Below are 18034 nucleotides of genomic sequence, written 5' to 3'. Positions count from 1 at the left end.
TCGTGACAAAAATCATTTATCGACACGCCATGACAAGGCTACAACATCGTAGTAGCCATAGTAGCTCAAGGAAATTGTGAAGAGTGTTTCGACAAGAAGGATTACTTGCTGTTGCTATGCCTCCTATTTTCCCCCAAAGGGAGAGGGAGAGAGAGACAGAGAGCCAAAGAGTATTGTCATCCTCATCATTATTATCAACTTCTTCATCTTCTTCTTGTTTATTTTTGTGCCATTTTACGATTCTTTGCCTTGTCCCAGCATCCCATTTTTTTTTGATTATTATTGTTGGGCCATCAAAAGGAAACATTGGTCGAGCATTACAAATGGATGCCTTCGGCATTTGGCCATTAATTGATCAATTGTTGTTCTGCAAAGACATTAAAAAGAAAGGACACAATGAGTGTGTGTGTGTGAAAATATCAATAAAATAAATTAAGTAAGAAAGAATTGCTATAAACCGTGTTTGGGATAGGGTCATGCCGATGGAAGATGGGTTGTCTCGATGGGTTCTGGGGTTGACCATAGGAATAACGGATATTGTTTGAGGAATTTTAATTAATTTATAACTCTATTGAAGATGACAAAGTACTTCCGTTTCCTTTTGTTTTGTATTCTCATGGCCATTGAATTGTCTCCAAGTGGCCAGTGATAGTCAAGGGATTTGATTTTTATTTGCCTCTAGTTTAAAAAAACACTCAGGACAAATGGCATGAGAACTAAAGATGAATAAAATAAATAAAAAAGAGATAGAGATAGGGAATAAAAAAATATTTGATAGAAAACAAATGAAATTTAACATATAGACAATTTTGTCAAAATTTTATTTCTATAGACAGTTTTGTCCAAATTATATTTCTATAGAAAATTTTGTCAAAATTTTATTTCTATAGACAATTTTGTGAAAATTTTATATCTATAGAAAATTTTATCAAAATTTTATTTCTATAGAAAAATTTGTCAAAATTTTATTTCTGTAGAAAATTTCTATAGAGGAGTTTGCCAAAATTTTATTTCTTAAGAAAATTGTGTCAAAATTTTACGTGTAAAGAAAATTGTGTCAAAATTTTACTTCTAAAGAAAATTAAAAAAAAAATACTTCTAAGAAATATTTTGTCATTTGCCAAAATTTTCTATAACAATAAATTGACAACATTTTACTTCTAAAGAAAATTTTGTCAAAAGTTTACTTCTAAAGAAAATTGTGTCCCAATTTTACTTTTAAAGTAAATTTTGCCTAAATTTTATTTCTAAAGAACATTTTTTCACTTTTTTTCTATAGAAAATTTGTCAATGTTTTTTTTTTGGAAATTTTGTCAAAATTTTATTTCTATGGAAAATTTTATCAAAATGTTTTATAGAAATGAAAATTTTGTCAAAATTTTACTTCATAAGAAAATTTTGTCAAAATTTTATTTCTATATACAATTTTGTCTAAATTTTATTTCTATAGACAGTTTTGTCAAAATTATATTTCTATAGAAAATTTTGTCTATAGAAAAATTGTCTATAGACAATTTTGTCTAAATTTTATTTCTATAGACAATTTTGTCTAAATTTTATTTCTATAGACAGTTTTGTCAAAATTTTATTTATTTATTTTATATAGACAATTTTGTCAAATTTTTATTTCTATAGACAATTTTGTCTAAATTTTATTTCTATAGACAGTTTTGTCAAAATTTTATTTCTATAGAGAATTTTTTCATAATTTTATTTCTATAGACGATTTTTTCATAATTTTATTTCTATAGAAAATTATGTCAAAATTTTATTTCTATAGAAAATTTTGCCAAAATTTGTTTGCAATAGAAAATTTTCTCTAAATTTTATTTCTATAGACAAATTTTGTTACAATTTGTTTTCTATAGAAATTTTTACCAAAATTTTATTTCTAATGAAAATTTGGTCAAAATTTTATTTCTAAAGAAAATTTCGCCAAAATTTTATTTCTATAGAAAATTTTATCAAAATTTTATTTATATAGAAAGTTTTGGTAAAATTTTATTTCTATAGAAAATTTTGTCAAAATTTTATTTCTATAGAAAAATTTGTCAAAATTGTATTTCTGTAGAAAAATTTGTCAAAATTTTATTTCTTTAGAACATTTTGTCAAAATTTTATTTCTGTAGAAAATTTTGCCAAACTTGTATTTCTATAGAAAATTTATTTTTTTTTTCTTTAGAAAATGTTGCCAAAATTTGTTTTCAATAGGAAATTTGGTCATATATTTATTTCTATAGAAAATTTTGCCAAAATTTTACTTCTAAAGAAAATTTTGCCAAAATTTTACTTCTAAAGAAAATTGTGTCAAAATTTTACTTCTAAAGAAAATTTTGCCAAAATTTTATTCTAAATTTTACTTCTAAAGAACATTTTGTCGATTTTTTTTCTATAGAAACGAAAATTTTGTCAAAATTTTACTTCTAAATGTACTTCTATAGAAAAATATTTGCCTAAATTTTACTTCTAAAGAAAATTTTGTCAAAATTTTACTTCTACAGAAAATTGTGTCAAAATTTTACTTGTAAAGAAAATTTTGCCAAAATTTTACTTCTAAAAAACATTTGGTCAATTTTTTTTCTATAGAAAATTTTTTCAATTTTTTTTCTATAGAAAATTTTTTTAAAATTTTATTTCTATGGAAAATTTTATGAAAATGTTCTATCGAAATGAAAATTTTGTCAAAATTTTACTTCATAAGAAAATTTTGTCAAACTTTTATTTCTATAGAATATTTTGTCGAAATTTTATTTCTATATACAGTTTTGTCAAAATTATATTTCTATAGAAAATTTTGTCAAAATTTTATTTCTATAGACAATTTTGTAAAAATTTTATTTCTATAGACAAATTTGGTGATAATTTTCAAAATTTTATTTCTATAGAAAATTTTGTCAAAATTTTATTTCTATAGAAAATTTGGCAAAATTTTTTTTATTTAGAACATTCTGTAAAAATTTTATTTCTGAAGAAAATTTTGCCAAAATTTTATTTCTATAGAAAATTTTACTTCTAAAGAACATTTTCTCAATTTTTTTTCTATAGAAATAAAAATTTTGTCAAAATATTACTTCTAAATGTACTTCTATAGAAAAATATTTGCCAAAATTTTCTATAGGAAAAAATTGACAAAATTTTACTTCTAAAGAAACTGTTGTCAAAATTTTACTTCTAAAGAAAATTGTGTCAAAATTTTACTTGTAAAGAAAATTTGGCAAAATTTTTCCTCTAAAAAACTTTTGGTCAATTTTTTTTTTCTATAGAAAATTTTGTAAATTTTTTTTCTATAGAAAATTTTGTCAAAATTTTATTTCGATGGAAAATTTTATCAAAATGTTCTATAGAAATGAAAATTTTGTCAAAATTTTACTTCATAAGAAAATTTTTTCAAAATTTTATTTCTATAGAATATTTTGTCTAAATTTTATTTCTATAGAAAATTTTGTCAAAATTTTATTTGTATAGAAAATTTTGCCAAAGCTTTATTTCTATTGAAAATTTTGTTATAATTTTATTTCCATAGAAAATTTTGCCAAAATTTTGTTTCTATAGAAAATTTTGTCAAAATTTTATTTATATAGAAAATTTTGCCAAAGCTTTATTTCTATTGAAAATTTTGTTATAATTTTATTTCCATAGAAAATTTTGCCAAAATTTTGTTTCTATAGAAAATTTTGTCAAAATTTTATTTATATAGAAAATTGAAGTACCTCATAATTTAAAATTTGCAAAATCTACCAAAATATCAATATCAATTCTACCAATCTAGAAAAAAGTATAATGTATACCATTTTGGGTAGAATTCTACCAAATGTGGGAACCGTGTTTGCAATGTCATCCGATCTACATATATAACATCTCACTTGGGCCAAGTTTAAAGCCGATAACTTATTCCTTTGGAAGTTAGCCTTATTTCGACTCAGAATTTCACCACGACGCCGTATATATATACTTTATGGAGTCTGAGGCATGTATTTCTGAGAGATATCTTATGGTTGGGAATATAAAAATATCACTAAATTTGTTGTTATTTTAACAAGGCATTATGGAAATATCAAAAAATTGAATACAATTTAGTTAAATTTTCACACAAGATAGTTCCTTTTTCCCATATTATAGTTTGCTTTTTTCTATGTCTAGGTCTTATCACAGGTTTCCCTTAATTGCATTTGATGTTTTAAATTTTTATAGCTCATACGCCTATGTGTCTTTTCTGACTAGTTTTCGTTGTACATGGTAGCGTATGAGTGTTAATTTGCAATGCATGAACACAAATATTGCTCATACGTGAACATTTATATGAACGCATTCGAAAAGTTAGCAACACAAATATTTACAATTACGTATAGGACTCCCCAACTGCAACCAAATAATCTGCATACTCTAGCTTTAAAACAAATTTGAAACTAAATTATATTTTAATGAGCAATATAGACAACCACTTGACTAAATTGTCAAATAAAACTTTTAGAAAATGTAAATAAAAGTTTTGCTGCATTTATTTGCCCAAATGCCAATGTCGAGTTGACGATGATGTCCATAATGAGATAACAAAACAACAGCACCACCAAAATGCCCAATCATTTGTATAAACATATATGCCATAAAAGCCACAATCATATATGTATAGAGAGTGTGGAGTGGCAATGCCAATCAAAACCTTAACAACCAACCACTACTGATGATATGTTGGTTTGCTTTTACGAAATCCGTTGCTGGAGCTGAACTAACTGAACTGAACAACAAACTCTTAACGGAATTTGGGTAGCATTTTGAGGTTTTCAGTTTTATTGCACTAATTAAACTTCGTACTTTTCAATCGAGACATTTTTGAGGTTTCCACATGTTGCATCACTTGTTATTTAAACAGACTATACACTGAGAAAAACAAAGACAATTTACCTTATAGGAATGTTTATGGAAACTAAAGTAAGCATTCCTAAGCATTCTCAGAATATATACGATATTCAGGTCTTTTTAATTTCTTTTCTATTAAATAAAGATATTTTAATTATTTACCACTTTGTCGACAAAAAAATTTTGTATACAATCTCAAATCGTACAAATTTTTTAGGGAGCTAGATAATGGTGATAAATTGTGGGTGTTATAGGATCTGAAATCATCATTAAAATTGTGTGCAGTGTTTTGTGTCAATTGTTTGGATATTTTGGTCATATTTGTATAAATCGGAGGAACATACATATATGAGGGCATCATTTAAAAATGAACCAATTTGGCTGATATTTTGCAGGTTTTACGAGACTGAATTTGAAACTGCAGTTTTGACGAGACTTTATTGGACTGAGAAAGGCAATTAAGTCTCTGGAGGACCCAGAAACCATGATCCTAATCCGATTAAGGAACCACACAACACCATCCTGCAGGCAGAGGGAATGTGTTAAATGGCTCGAAAATAGCACAAGGCCAAAAAACGTGAATATTCACAGATTGCCAGAGGCCAATGTGAGGCAATAGGAGACGTTTTGGTTCGATCGCGATCCGTATTGGAATGATGATCAAGCATGATCAACGAATACTGGAAATACCGTAGGAGCCGCATCATATGGTTGCCGTGATATGCCGGAATACGACAAATGAACTGGCGATAAAATCTAGGGTACATAAGGAAGTGAACTTAGTGAACGCAAAGCTCATAGAAGCCATGCGGACCGAGGAATGAACATAAAGCGAAGTGAACCAATGCCACGGTCGGAAGGGCGACAAAATTACTTTGGGGTGATCCAAGCACGAAAAAATTCTGGTGAACTACTCAAGGTGAGTACGACGACAGTCAGGATGGCCGTGGGAACAATGATCGGGCGTCTATAATTGAGAGCATATCTGTGCCGGATATGAGCAGGAGAGGATGGTGCGTGTAGGGCATATTGTAAAAATCATGTGATCTTGGAACACTAGAGCAGAATACTGGCTTAGGTCTACTCGTATTTCAGCTGACATGAGACAGGGAAACCTGAATCCCCTTTTCAACCTAACCTATCCTAACGAGACTCACTAAACATTTCGTATATACTAAATGTGAAGAACACACTATGAGAACCGACTATTTGACAATTGGGATGTGTATATAAATTTTAATTTTATAACCCGAATGCTCCTCAAACAGCCTTTATTTTCTCTGAATATAAATACAAAAAAAAAAAAAAAAAAAAACAAGTATATACGGCCGTAAGTTCGGCTAGATCGAATCTTATGTACCCTCCACCATGGATTGCGTAGAAACTTCTACGATAGACTGTCATCCACAATCGAATTACTTGGGTAGTGGTATCTTAACCTTTCTGAACATCGTTTTCTAAATTGTGAGTTAGTCCATAGGTGGTATATATTAACAGGTTGCCTGATAAGTCCCCGATCTGACACATAGATGGCGTCGCTAGTATTAAATGCATATTAGTTTTATATAGTACCAACCTTCAAATGATTCGTGTCAAAATTTGACGTCTGTAAGTCAATTAGTTTGTGAGATAGGGCGTCTTTTGTGAAGCAACTTTTGTTATTGCGAAAAAAATGAAAAAAAGGAATTTCGTGTTTTGATAAAATACTGTTTTCTGAAGAGAAAAAATACGGTGGAAGCAAAAACTTGGCTTGATAATGAGTTTCCGAACTCTGCACCAGGGAAATCAACAATAATTGATTGGTATGCAAAATTCAAACGTGGTAAAATGAGCACGGAGGACGGTGAACGCAGTGGACGCCCGAAAGAGGTGGTTACCGACGAAAACATCAAAAAATCCACAAAATGATTTTGAATGACCGTAAAGTGAAGTTGATCGAGATTGCAGAGGCCTTAAAGATATCAAAGGAACGTGTTGGTCATATCATTCATCAATATTTGGATATGCAGAAACTCTGTGCAAAATGGGTGCCGCTCACATTTGACCAAAAACAACAACGTGTTGATGATTCTGAGGGGTGTTTGCAGCTGTTAACTCGTAATACACCCCAGTTTTTCCGTCGATATGTGACAATGGATGAAACATTGCTCCATCACTACACTCCTGAGTCCAATCGACAGTCGGCTGAGTGGACAGCGACCGGTGAACCGTCTCCGAAGCGTGGAAAGACTCAAAAGTCTGCTGGCAAAGTAATGGCCTCTGTTTTTTGGGATGCGCATGGAATAATTTTTATCGATTACCTTGAGAAGGGAAAAACCGTCAACAGTGACTATTACTATTGGAGCGTTTGAAGGTCGAAATCGCGGCAAAACGGTCCATATGAAGAAGAAAAACGCACCGTGCCACAAGTCATTTAGAACGATGGCAAAAATTCATGAATTGGGCTTCGAATTGCTTCCCCACCCACCGCATTCTCCAGATGTGACTCCCAGCGACTTTTTCTTGTTCTCAGACCTCAAAAGGATGCACGCAGGGAAAAAATTTGGCTGCAATGAAGAGGTGATCGCCGAAACTCAGGCCTATTTTGAGGCAAAACCGAAGGAGTACTACCAAAATGGTATCAAAAAATTGGAAGGGAACTATGTTGAATAAGGGAACTATGTTGTAGGGAACTATGTTGAATAATAAAAACTAATTTTGACAAAAAAAAATGTGTTTTTCTTTGTTAGACCGGGGACTTATCAGCCAACCTGTTAGACAAACAAGGTATGTATAGGTAAGTCTACAAATAATTACGAATCGATATGGGGTTTTGCCCGGTACGTAGAGAGCCAGAATTGAAAAATGGGGGTCGCTTATATAGGGGCTATATACAATTATGAACTTGATATGGACCAATTTTTGTGTGATTGGGGATCGATTTATCTGAGGGCTATATCTAACTATAGACCGGCATGGACCTAGGTAGACATGGTTGTTAACGGCCATATACTAGCACAATGTACCAAATTTCAACCGACTCGGATAAAATTTGCTCTTCCCAGAGGCTCCAAAACCAAATTTCGGGATCGGTTTAAGGTGAGTATTAAGTTCGAGTTTAGCCGCTAAAATCGCTAAAGTGAAAACTAAATCAGTAAGAACAAGTATATACGGCCGTAAGTTCGGCCAGGCCGAAGCTTATGTACCCTCCACCATGGATTGCGTAGAAACTTCTATTGAAGACTGTCATTCACAATCGAATTACTTGGGTTGCGGTAACACTTGCCGATGGCAAGGTATCTTAAAACTTCCTGACACCGTAATATATACCACATAGTCCATACGTGGTATATAAATATTAAACTAAAAAAGGCCGATTAAATACGTATAATTAAGTTTAAAGTTTCTTTAGAAATAAAATTTTGACAAAATAAAATGTTCACAACATTTTCTATAGAAATAAAATTCTGACAAAATTTTCTATAGAAATAAAATTTTGGCAAAATTTTCTATAGAAATAAAATTTTGACAAAATTTTCTATAGAAATAAAATTTTGACAAAATTTTCTATAGAAATAACATTTTGACAATGTTTTCTAGAAAAATAAAATTTTTGTAGTTTATTTTTGGCTCGAGTGGCAACCATGATTATGAACCGACATTGACCAATTATACTAACACTACGTTGCAAATTTCAAACGGATCGGATGAATTTTGCTCCTCCAAGAGGCTCCGGAGATCAAATCTGGGAACGGTTTATATGGGGGCTATATATAATTATGGACCGATATGGACCAATTTTTGCATGGTTGTTAGAGACTATTTAGTAACACCACGTACCAAATTTCAACCGGATCGGATGAATTTTGCTCCTCTAAGAGACTCCGCAAGCCAAAGCGGTGGATCGGTTTATATGGGGGCTATAAATAATTAATGGACCGATGTGGACCAATTTTTCTATGGTCATTAGAGACCATATACTAACACCATATACCAAATTTAAGCCGGATCGGATGAAATTTGCTTCTCTTAGAGCAATCGCAAGCCAAATTTGGGGGTCCGTTTATATGGGGACTACACGTAAAAGTGGACCGAAATGGCCCATTTGCAATACCATCCGACCTACATCAATAACAACTAATTGTGCCAAGTTTCATGTCGATAGTTTGTTTCGTTCGGAAGTTAGCGTGATTTCAACAGACGGACGGACGGACGGACATGCTCAGATCGACTCAGAATTTCACCACGACCCAGAATATATATACTTTATGGCGTGATTTCAACAGACGGACGGCCAGACGGACATGCTCAGATCGACCCAGAATTTCACCACGACCCAGAATATATATACTTTATGGGGTCTTAGAGCAATATTTCGATGTGTTACAAACGGAATGACAAAGTTAATATACCCCATCCTATGGTGGAGGGTATAAAAAAAATGTTTATCACGTTTTTTAACTGACTTAGTCTTCCGAATTTGATTAAAAAGTTAATTGTATCAATTAGTTTTTTAATTAAAAATTTTAAAATTTTCAATCATTTACTTAATTAACTTAATGTTTCTACCTTGATTAAAAAGTTAATTGTATCAATTAATTTATTAATTGAAAACATTTTCAACTTCAATTAACTTTTTAATTGGAAATGTTTTGGTGATATTTTTTTCTGTATATCTGTGCCGGATATGAGCAGGAGAGGATGGTGCATGTAGGGCATGTTGTGAAAATCATGAGACCTTGGAACACTAGAGCAGAATACTGGCTTAGGTGTACTCGTATGTCAGCTGACATGAGACAGGGAAACCTGAATCCCCTTTTCAACCTTACCTACCCTAACGAGACTCACTAAACATTTCGTATATACAAAATGTGAAGAACACAAAAAGAGAACCGATTATTTGACAATTGGGATCTATATATAAATTTTAATTTTATAGCCCGAATGCTCCTCAAGAAGCCTTTATTTTCTTTGAATATAAAAAAAAAATTAATACGAAAATCAAATGATTTTTTTTAGTGTACGTATAAATAGACATGTCCAACTTCAAATTCGTATGTAAACTGTTGTGATGTGAATGTTTTGATTCCGTTTTTATGTTAAATTGGAAACCAACATAGTTGGAAATGAAACCAATTTTGCATTTCATAGAAAAAAAAAACGAATAGACATTGTTTCCATGGCCATGTTATGCATTTGCATAAATATAGTTTATAAAAAAGTTTTTGTTTTTTTAGTATTCTTGAATAGATGAAATCACGATAGTTATATTTAAGAAAAGATTATGATACAATAATTTAAAATGAAAATTGAGGACCAATAGAGGTTATTATAGATATCATATACCACAAACAACCACAAGTATATGAGGTAGTAAGTTCGAGTGGCTTTCAATCAAGCTTTTAATTGAAAATATTTTAGTAATATTTTCTCTAGTAAATCGAGTTACATGAAAATTTCCCTAAGCCTCATCATCTGTGGTTTTGGTAAATTGCATTGTCCTTTATGACTTAAGAGAAAACAAAAACTAAATTTTTAGTCTCTATGAGTTAAGATGAAAATTATAATGCTATTATAATTTTCTTCTTAGAAATATCATAAATATTTATTTTTACCATATTGCCTATACAAATTCAATATTTATTTAATATTGTTTATTGGTTGTGAGTTGGGGGCGGTTTGATTTGAGTATTCCAGGAATTTTTATTCATCTATTTGTAAAATATAATTTCATATTTCATTTTTTGCTTGAACTTTTACTCTAAGCTTACAAAAAATATATACATGTGACTGTAGAAGATTTCAATGGAATATGCAATTTATATTTAAATTTATTCACAACTTCTGTGGAGAAAAATTATAGTCAGAGTTTGTTGTTTCTTGTTTTGGTCAGAGTTTAATTTTGCCAATATTTTAACCCTTTCACTACCGAAATAAACCTAATGTTACAAACTTTGATTTTTCTTCTGTTTTTTCTTGTATTAACAGCATGTAGAATAAAAATTGTAATTTTGAGGACCTACCTAAATTACTTCAAGATAATAAATTCTTGAATAATTGACCAAATAGCTCTATGAAAATATGCGCTATTTGACCTATTACATCTATGGAAGTGTGAGAAAAAATACAAAAAAAAAAAAAACGAAAAATATCAGCTATAGTTTTTGTACGAATGTCCATTTACTAGATACATACAGTACAAAAATTTCGTATTTTTCGTTCATTGTTAAAGAAGTTTATAAAAATCCATTTTACTACTCACCAATACGGAAAATATTTATAGCTTATTTAGATTAAAGCCTCTACTTTAAAATAGCATCGAGAAATAAATCGAAACTATGTGTGGAAATAGAGTTTGGTGTCGTTTTCAAATGTCCTCCTAAGTGGACATCGGTAGTGAAAGGGTTAATGTGATGACCCTGCCAGTAGCTAAAGAGCGAGAAAGGGTGAAAGGAGTATTTCAATATTGATTATATTATCAACGAAATTTAAATGATACCCTATAACATTACTACTGAATTGTTGTTGGTAACTATTATACACAAGGTAAATTTTATTTAAATTGAGTAAATGATTTTTTCCAGTGACATAACATTCAATTCAAAATTCATCATATTAATAGACAATTCAGCAGATATGGCGAATCGTTTTAATTTTTCAAATTGATGTATTTTTGGGGGAGAAAAATGCATTTTTATACCCTCCATCATAGGATGGGGGTATATTAACTTTGTCATTCCGTTTGTAACACATCGAAATATTGCTCTAAGACCCCATAAAGTATATATATTCTGGGTCGTGGTGAAATTCTGAGTCGATCTAAGCATGTCCGTCCGTCCGTCCGTCCGTCCGTCCGTCCGTCCGTCCGTCCGTCCGTCCGTCCGTCTGTTGAAATCACGCTAACTACCGAACGAAACAAGCTATCGACTTGAAACTTGGCACAAGTAGTTGTTATTGATGTAGGTCGGATGGTATTGAAAATGGGCCATATCGGTCCACTTTTACGTATAGCCCCCATATAAAGGGACCCTCAGATTTGGCTTGTGGAGCCTCTAACAGAAGCATATTTCATCCGATCCGGCTGAAATTTGGTATATGGTGTTGGTATATGGTCTCTAACAACCATGCAAAAATTAGTCCACATCGGTCCATAATTATATATAGCCCCCATATAAACCGATCCCAGATTTGGCTTGCGGAGCCTAAAAGAGAAGCAAATTTCATCCGATCCGGCTGAAATTTGGTACATAGTGTTGGTATATGGTCTCTAACAACCATGCAAAAATTGGTTCACATCGGTCCATAATTATATATAGCCCCCATATAAACCGATCCCCAGATTTGGTTTGCGGAGCCTCAAAGAGAAGAAAATTTCATCCGACCCGGCTGAAATTTGGTACATGATGTTGGTATATGGTCTCTAACAACCATGCAAAAATTGGTCCATATCGGTCCATAATTATATATAGCCCCCATATAAACCGATCCCCAGATTTGGCTTGTGGAGCCTCTAAGAGAAGTATATTTCATCCGTTCCGGCTGAAATTTGGTACATGGTGTTGGTATATGGTCTCTAACAACCATGCAAAAATTGGTCCACATCGGTTCGTAATTATATATAGCCCCCATATAAACCGATCCCCAGATTTGGCTTGCGAAGTCTCCAAGAGAAGCAAATTTCATCCAATCCGGTTGTAATTTGGAACATGGTGTTAGTATATGATCTTTAACAACCGTGCCAGAATTGGTCCATATCGGTCCATAATTATATATAGCCCCCATATAAAACATTCTCCAGGTTTGACCTCCGGAGCCTCTTGGAGGAGCAAAATTCATCCGATCCGGTTCAAATTATGAACGTGGTGTTAGTATATGGTCGCTAACAACCATACCAAAATTAGTCCAATCACATAAAAATTGGTCCATATCGGTTCATAATCATGGTTGCCACTAGAGCCAAAAATAATCTACCAAAATTTTATTTCTATAGAAAATTTTGTCAAAATTTTATTTCTAGAGAAAATGTTGTCAAAATTTTATTTCTAGAGAAAATTTTGTTAAAATTTTATTCGGTTCATAATAAAATTTTCATCGTTGTCAAAATTTTATTTCTTTCGAAAATTTTGTCAAAATTTTATTTCTATAGAAAATTTTGTTCAAATTTTATTCGGTTCATAATCATGGTTGCCACTCGAGCCAAAAATAATCTACCAAGATTTTATTTCTATAGAAAATTTTGTCAAAAGTTTATTTCTATAGAAAATTTTGTTAAAATTTTATTTCTGTAGAAATTTTTGTCAAAATTTTCTTTCTATAGAAAATTTTGTCAAAATTTTTATTTCTATTGAAAAATTTGTGAAAATTTTATTTCTATAGAAAATTTTGTTAAAATTTTATTTCTGTAGAAAATTTTGTCAAAATTTTATGTCTACTTTGTCAAACTGAATTATATACGTATTGGATCGATCTTTTTTGATTTAATATATACCACGTATGGACTTACATACAATTTAGAAGATGGTGTTAGGAGGTTTTAAGATACCTTGCCATCGACAAGCGTTACCGCAACTTAAGTAATTCGATTGTGGATGGCAGTGTTTAGATGAAGTTTCTACGCAATCCATGATGGAGGGTACATAAGCTTCGGCCTGGCCGAACTTACGGCCGTACATACTTGTTTGTTCTAAAATTATTGACATTGTTGTCGTTGTTGTGTTCAGTTTGAGAGAAAGAGTTAGTTTGGTTTTTGTTGTTGGTTGTTGTAGCATGGGTGCATGGGAAACAGGGTTGCCATTTTGGTCCGATCGGAACAAAATTGGTCAAAAAAAAATATTAATTTTTAAATTTGGTCCGATGGTCGGACCAAATGGAATGTGGCCGATTTTGGTCCACTTTCGTCAAATCGGTATTTTGTTTTCAAAATTTTCTTTAGAAATAAAATTTAACAATATTTTCTATCGAAATAAGATTTTCCCAAAATATTGTACGGAAGTAAACGTTAAAAAGTTTTGTATAGTTACAAAATTATGCAAAAATTTTGTATAGAAAGAACATTTTTAAAAATTTTATATACACTGAAAAAAACAGTGAACCCACCAGGAAGAAAACTTTCGGTTAATTTTAGAAAATTTTGAATATTTGTAGAAAATTTTAACTAAACAGTATTACAAACGTTGGCATCTCCCCGATGTCATAAAAATAAGTAAATATCTTTCGACAAATTCAAGAAAATTTATTAGATATAACTAAGTTTTTTCACTTGTTAAAGAAAATTTTGTAATTTGAAGGGAAAACTTGTAGTTCAAAATTGCAAGAATATCTCTAGTTACATACGAAGTTCATGATGGACGCATTTTTAGTAAAATTTAGGTATTTAAAGAAATTCTGAACTATTTTGTTGAGGACACGAATTTAGTTAATCTTTATGCTTCATTTAAGTATAATTTTTTCCTCGGTTTTAGTTAACATAATTTACCTAACGTACACAAAAAATTATTAGAGTAAAGGAAACTTTCTCCATACATAACATAAATTGACTTTAGTGAAATAGAGAATTCTCCATTTTTTTTTTGAATGTAGAAATAAAATTTTGCGAACACTTTCAATGGAAATAAAATTTTGGCAAAATTTTCTATAGAAATGAAATTTTGACAAAATTTTCTAATGAACTAAAATTTTAACAAAGTTTTCTACAGCGATAACTTTTTATAAAAATAAAAGTTTGAGAAATTTTCTTTAGAAATAAAATTTGTACAAAATTTTCTATAGAAATTAAATTTTGACAAAATTTTCTATAGAAATAAAATTTTTACAAAATTTTCTAGAGAAATAAAATTTTGACCGAATTTTCTAGAGAAATAAAATCGGACCAAAATTGGTCCAAAAAATTATAATTTTTTAATTTGATCAGATGGTCGGACCAAATGGAATTTCTATAGAAATAAAATTTTGACCGAATTTTCTAAAGAAATAAAATTTTAACAAATTTTCTATAAAAATACAATTTTGAAAAAAAAAAATTCAATAGAAATAAAATTTTGACAAAATATTCTATACAATTAAAATTTTGACAAAATTTTCTGTACAAATAAAATTTTGAGAAAATTTTCTGTACAAATAAAATGTTGACCAAATTTTCTAAAGAAATGCAATTTTAACAAATTTTCTATAAAAATACAATTTTAAAAAAAATTTCTATAGAAATAAAATGTTGACAAAATTTTCTGTACAAATAAAATTTTGACAAAATTTTCTATAGAACTAAAATTTTTACAAAATTTTCTATATAAATAAAATTTTTACAAAATTTTCTATATAAATAAAATTTTTACAAAATTTTCTATATAAATAAAATTTTTACAACGTCATTAAAGGTACAATACACTCGATTTTCGAGTGCCGGAAAGGCTAGTAATATTTATTAATTCTATTATTTTTCCTAAATTTTCCCAGCACCCCCTTAGCTAAGTTAATGCACTATGGTCTGGCGGCCCCAATTTTTTGGCCAAAACTCATAGCGCTTAAGCGGTTGTTCTGATCACCACAAAATGTTCTAGCATTGATTCAAAAGGGCAAAACCTTTACAACTAATCCATTTTTTGAATCCGCCTGCCACAATACAGGGTGGGAGACAGCGTGTCAAAATATATTGATTTCATATTTTTATACCCACCACCATAGAATGGCGTATACTACGTTTGTCATTCCATGTGTGACACATCGAAATATCGATTTCCGACTATATACAGTATATATATTCTTGATTAGATAGAAATTCTAGGATATAACCATGTCCGTCTGTCTGCTGGCTGTAGTAATTACGCTACAGCCTTCAATAATGGTGCTATTGTCATGAAATTTGGCACAGATACTTTTTTTTGTCAGCAGGCAGGCCAAGTTCAAAGTTAGATTCTATCAGTCCAGGTTTTTATATAGCCCCCATATAAACCCACCGCCGATTTTGGGTCGTGGGCTTTTGGAAACTGTAGTTTTTATCCGATTTGCTTGAAATTGAACATCTAAAGGTAATTTAGCACTACAAATATGTATGCCGAATACGGTGAGTATCGGTTCATGTTTTTGGGTATAACCCCCTTATAGACCGATCCCCCGAGTTTAATTCTTGGGCATCTAGAAACCGCAGTTGTTATCCGATTTGCCTGAAATTGGAAATCTAGAGGTATTTTAGAACTAAAACAAGTAAGAAAAGTCTAAAGTTGGACGGGGCCGACTATATTATACCCTGCACCACTTTGTATATCTAAATTTTCGATACCATATCACATCCGTGTTGGGGGCTATATATAAAGGTTTGCCCCAAATACATACATTTAAATATCACTCTATCTGGACAGAATTTGATAGACTTCTACAAAATTTATAGACTCAAAATTTAAGTCGGCTAATGCACTAGGGTGGAACACAATATTAGTAAAAACAAATATGGGAAACATTTAAATCTGAAGCTATTTTAAGGAAACTTCGCAAATTTTTATTTATGATTTATCGCTCGATATATATGTATTAGAAGTTTAGGAAAATTAGAGTCATTTTTACAACGTTTCGACTAAGCTGTGGCGATTTTACAATGAAAATGTTGGTATTTTGACCATTTTTGTCGAAATCAGAAAAACATATATATGGGAGCTATATCTAAATCTGAACCGATTTCAACCAAATTTGGCACGCATAGCTAAAATGCTAATTCTACCCCCTGTGCAAAATTTAAACTAAATCGGAGTTAAGAAGTGGCCTCTGTGGTCATATGAATGTAAATCGTGCGAAAGCTATATATGGGAGCTATATCTAAATCTGAACTGATTTCAACCAAATTTGGCACGCATAGCTACAATGCTAATTCTACTCCCTGTACAAAATTTCAACTAAATCGGAGCAAAAAATTGGCCTCTGTGGTCATATGAGTGTAAATCGGACGAGCAATATATGGGATATAATCTGAACCGATTTCAACCAAATTTGGCACGCATAGCTGCAATGCTAATTCTACTCCCTGTGCAAAATTTCAACTAAATCGGAGTAAAAGATTGGCCACTGTGGTCATATGAGTGTAAATCGGGCGAACGATATATATGGGAGCTGTATCTAAATCTGAACCGATTTCAATAAAACTTGACACACTTGACTACACTACTAATTGTACTCCTAGCGCAAAATTTCAACCAAATTGGGGTAAAACTCTGGCTTCTGGGACCATATTAGTCCATATCGGGCGAAAGATATATATGGAAGCTATATCTAAATCTGAACCGATAAAATTTGGCACACTTGACTATAGTGCTAATTCTTCTTCTTGTGCAAAATTTCAAGCAAATTAGGGTAAAACTCTGGCTTCTGGGTCTATAGAAGTGCATATCGGGCGAAAGATATATATGGGAGCTATATCTAAATCTGAATCGATGTCAACCAAATTTGGTACGATATAGCCATGTCCGTCTGTGTATATATATATATATATATATATATATATATATATATATATATATATATATATATATATATATATATATATATATATATATATATATATATATATATATATATATATATATATATATATATATACATATATATATATATATATATATATATATATACAGACGGACATGGCTATATCGACTCAGGAGCCCACCCTGAACACCATGTGTCTATCTCGTCTCCTTCTGGGTGTTGCAAATATATACACTAACTTATAATACCCTGTTCCACAGTGTGGCGCAGGGTATAATGACAACGCATTTATTCTTCAAAAAGCAGATAAAAGCGGAATGTGAAACGTTAGACATTTTGTTTTTATACCCACCACCATAGAATGGTAAAGTATATATATTCTTGATCAGGGAGAAATTCTAAGACGATATAAGCATGTCCGTCTGTCCGTCCGTCTGTCTGTCTGTCTGTCTGGCTGTCTGTTGTAATCACGCTACAGCATTCAATAATGGAGCTATCGTCCTGAAATTTGGCACAGAATCGTCTTTTGTCTGCGCGCAGGTCAAGTTCGAAGATGGGCTATATCGGGCCATGTTTTGCTATAGCCCCCATATAAACCGACCTCCCGATTTGGGGTCTTGGGCTTATAGAAATCGTAGTTTTTATCCAATTTGCCTGAAATTTGAAATCTGGAGGTATTTTATGACCATAAAGAGGTGTGCCAAAAATGGTGAGTATCGGTCCACGTTTT

This window comes from Haematobia irritans, chromosome 5, assembly GCF_050003625.1.
Source record: "Haematobia irritans isolate KBUSLIRL chromosome 5, ASM5000362v1, whole genome shotgun sequence".
Lineage (NCBI taxonomy): Eukaryota > Metazoa > Arthropoda > Insecta > Diptera > Muscidae > Haematobia > Haematobia irritans.
The sequence above is the reverse complement of the archived record's forward strand: the minus strand, read 5'-3'. Positions refer to the sequence as shown.